The following is a 3487-nucleotide window of genomic DNA, read 5'->3' on the forward strand; positions in this document are numbered from 1 at the left end:
CTCACCTACACAGGAAGGGCAGCACCCACCATTGTTCAGCTCCTCTCCCCCGGAAGGTATTCATGTAACTTTGAGAATATTTAGCTCTCTGTTGCTTTGGACTAAGATAAACCACTTACCCAAGCTAGCAACTACCTCACGCAGTTTCTCTGATGAGCTTAGATACCATGGTGACAGTAGAAGTATCTAGGATGGAAGACAGAGAAATTACAGTTATTTTGTTGAGAATCACTGCAGGGAAAGGTCTTAGACTTTCTTCTAAGATTTGACACCAAGCTAACTATCTCGATGTATAAAACACACTTTTTGCAACAAAGACACGATTATAGCCAGTTAAGAAGTTTTCAGGAAAACCAGCCAGCATAGGAAGAGAATTCAGGTTTTTTTACTCTGCCAACTTAAGGTAACCCAAAAAACCATTATTTTTCTCTGTTGAGATGGGGCCAGACTAAAGATCCAGTTGATCGGCATTCCAGGCCTGCTGTGAAATGTTATACCCATTTTTTTGCAGACCAGTAAGCTGAGATGCACAGACAGAGTTAGTGTCAGTCAAAATAAGAGCTCAGGAAGTTTTATGATCTAATCAGTAGCAAGAAATGCTTTTGACTTTTTGGGTAAATGGGGATAAAGATCTATTTATGTAGACGCACTTCTAGAAGGCATCTTTTTCAGCTGCAATGCAGAAAAGCCTTTTAATTTTCATTTTACTCCATCATGCAGAATATGATGACAATGACACTCAAGATTAAAGGTGGGAAATTATGCATGGCCTCTTGGGCATTTGAGTAATATTTTTTTATTGCCAATAATTATTCTTCCTGATCACAATAAAATGTAAAGAAAATAAATTATAATATCGTCATCACTATTTTCATATCTTGGTGTGACATTTGGCTATGAACCACAGAGACTAAATGTAGTATTATTAAAATTAAGAATGTTACCCCTGCAGTACATGACAAACCACCTAGAAGTTCCAGTCAAACAGCACGTTCCCATTATGCAGTTCATTTTAATTGCTACTAGTAATTTCCACCTACAGAAAATCATATCTCTTACACAAAGGTCTCGCGCCGCACAAGCAGAATTCACTACCCCATAGGCAATCTGCGACCTTCTTTCCCTGGAATCCAGAGGAATTAATATCCATCCCAGGTATTTAGTGTCAGCCTATCTTTGAGACTTCACAGATTTCCATCTTCTAATTAAGGATGAAAGAAGCTGGTGTCCCTCACTGAACCCAGCTGTATTGGAGAACTTGCTGAAGAGTTATTGTTAGGAAGAGGAATGAGGTATTCTTTTCATTTAGTGACTTGGCAAAAATAGTCTACCAAACCAGCCAGTGATCCTGGGTAAACAATAAGATCTTAAATTAAAGGACAGCAAATAAAACGAGAATAAGCAAAGAATTCATGTACTTGCCTACTCATCCAAGCATGGATGGATGCAGTTATGCCAATATAAGTATGTGCAGAATGTATAGTATGGTGTATTTAGATACCTCTCTTACTTCATCCATACTTGGTGCTGCATTGTCACAGCTATTTCGCATTAAAATATCACATTGCTGACTGAGAAAAGAAAGACTATAATAAATGCTGTGCAGATGGAGCTAAATGTGGTATTTTTCTTCTGAAGTTCAACTGCCCAGTGACTTATCCCATGCCACCCACTCTTTTTGAGGTGTTTTTTTTTTTCTTCATGTTGCTATGTGACTGTTGGCCAATTGACAAGGAAGGAAAGAATTATCTGGAAATTTAAAATATTAGATCTGCAGTGGTTAGAAAGGATTTTTTTCCTCTAACAGAGATTAAAAAAAAAGTGTGTGCAATCTGGCTGCATCTGAATGCCAAAAGAAATATGACAGCTCTTAATGCCCGTGAAAGGTTTTTTTAAGAAAATTGGTTCATTTATCTGTTTTCCTCTCTCTCCTTTTAAAATTTTTTTTCTTCCCCCCCGCCCTGAAGTATTGTTTCTTAAGGCAACAAGGCTTAGGAAATCACACTGTGTCTGCCAAAATTTTTCAGTAACTTTTAAACCTGTTGCAACTCCTGAACCAATTCCAACCTAATCTGATCAAGGGCTAAAGTGCTCAAAAACTTATGTCCTCACAAAATTTATGAAAATCAGGGTATGTATAAAGGAAAAAGATAAAAATTAGGACCCCTGTGATTGGAGAGGCTGAAGCAGAAACCTCAAGCTGCCCATTAGGTTCACTGTGGCCAAGTGATCAGCGCGTGTTTCTGAATTTGTCCTGGTACCTGCCTCTCACAGCCTCTGGTCTTGGGGTGGTATGTGGACAGAGCATGAACAGAGCTATGGCTACACATGGATGCGTGCACGGGAGAAGATCTAGAAACGTCGTACACAGGCTGCATTAGTTCTGTACTATATTTTCACCTCTTATCTGGCACTCTTCCTTTCCTAGAATAATATAAATAATTCACTGTCTATCACTCTCATTGCAATTCTGGTTCATGGCTAAGACCAGGAAAGGGGAAATCTCAAGGAAATATGAGCCCTTTGACTAAATGAACACATTAGGCCAAATTAATGAGAACAGATTAATCTGTTGAACTCTGAGAAGAGCTGTTCTTGACAGGATTTTTTCCCCTCCCCTTTTAAAATTTCCTTTTTTCTCTTCTCTTTCTCTTCTGACTAAGCCTTGTGGAACTGTTTCTCTAGTTTCTGTCTCTTTTTTTCTTATAGTTGCCTTGCCAATTCACTCCCACCCCAGGACCACTGCTCTCTATATTGCCCTCTCTGCCATCCCATTATAGGCAAGATCTAGCGAAGCAAAGATAGTTATTTTGCCAGTTTCCCGTGGGTCTAGTTCATCGGACATGGTTTTGCAACCATGAAATATTGTTTTAATAAAGTTCAAGAGGGGAAACTATTGGCACTAAAAATGAATACATACTCTTGGTGGGATCTTTTCTCTTAAAGGTAATACAGGAGGGAATATCTGGAGGAGACTTGATTACTAGTGGGACAAAGGGTGGTAAATTGACTTCAGATACGGGATACTTCTAAGATACTATTTGTTCCTTAGCTCCAGATACACACACATGTACTAATGTCCTTTTTGCTTTGTTTCCTCCATTCCTGGTACTTTTTTCTTGCACATACTTTGTGTTTAAATGCAGCTTTCTTCACAGAATAACCCCTACTAGGGCTGCTTTTTTTCTACACAAGATTGTAAACGCTGGTTCACCAATCAAAGCCCAAGAAACATGAGTTCTAAATGCCACACAGCTGCTAACAAAGTTGAAAAAAAAACCAACTTAGTTTACTGGTTGTAAGTGAATAGTGCTGCTTTAATTATCTGCATTATAAATGAGGACCATCCATCATTGAAACATGTACTTTTTTTTTCTTTTTTTGAAGACTTTGATCTGAAACTATAGAAAGTGTAACCATTCTCGTTTTGAAAAAAAATTATTTTTGTATTTTATTTTTTAATTTTTTTTAGTAGCACCTTTTCTTT

This window comes from Caloenas nicobarica, chromosome 1, assembly GCF_036013445.1.
Source record: "Caloenas nicobarica isolate bCalNic1 chromosome 1, bCalNic1.hap1, whole genome shotgun sequence".
Taxonomy (NCBI): Eukaryota; Metazoa; Chordata; class Aves; order Columbiformes; family Columbidae; genus Caloenas; species Caloenas nicobarica.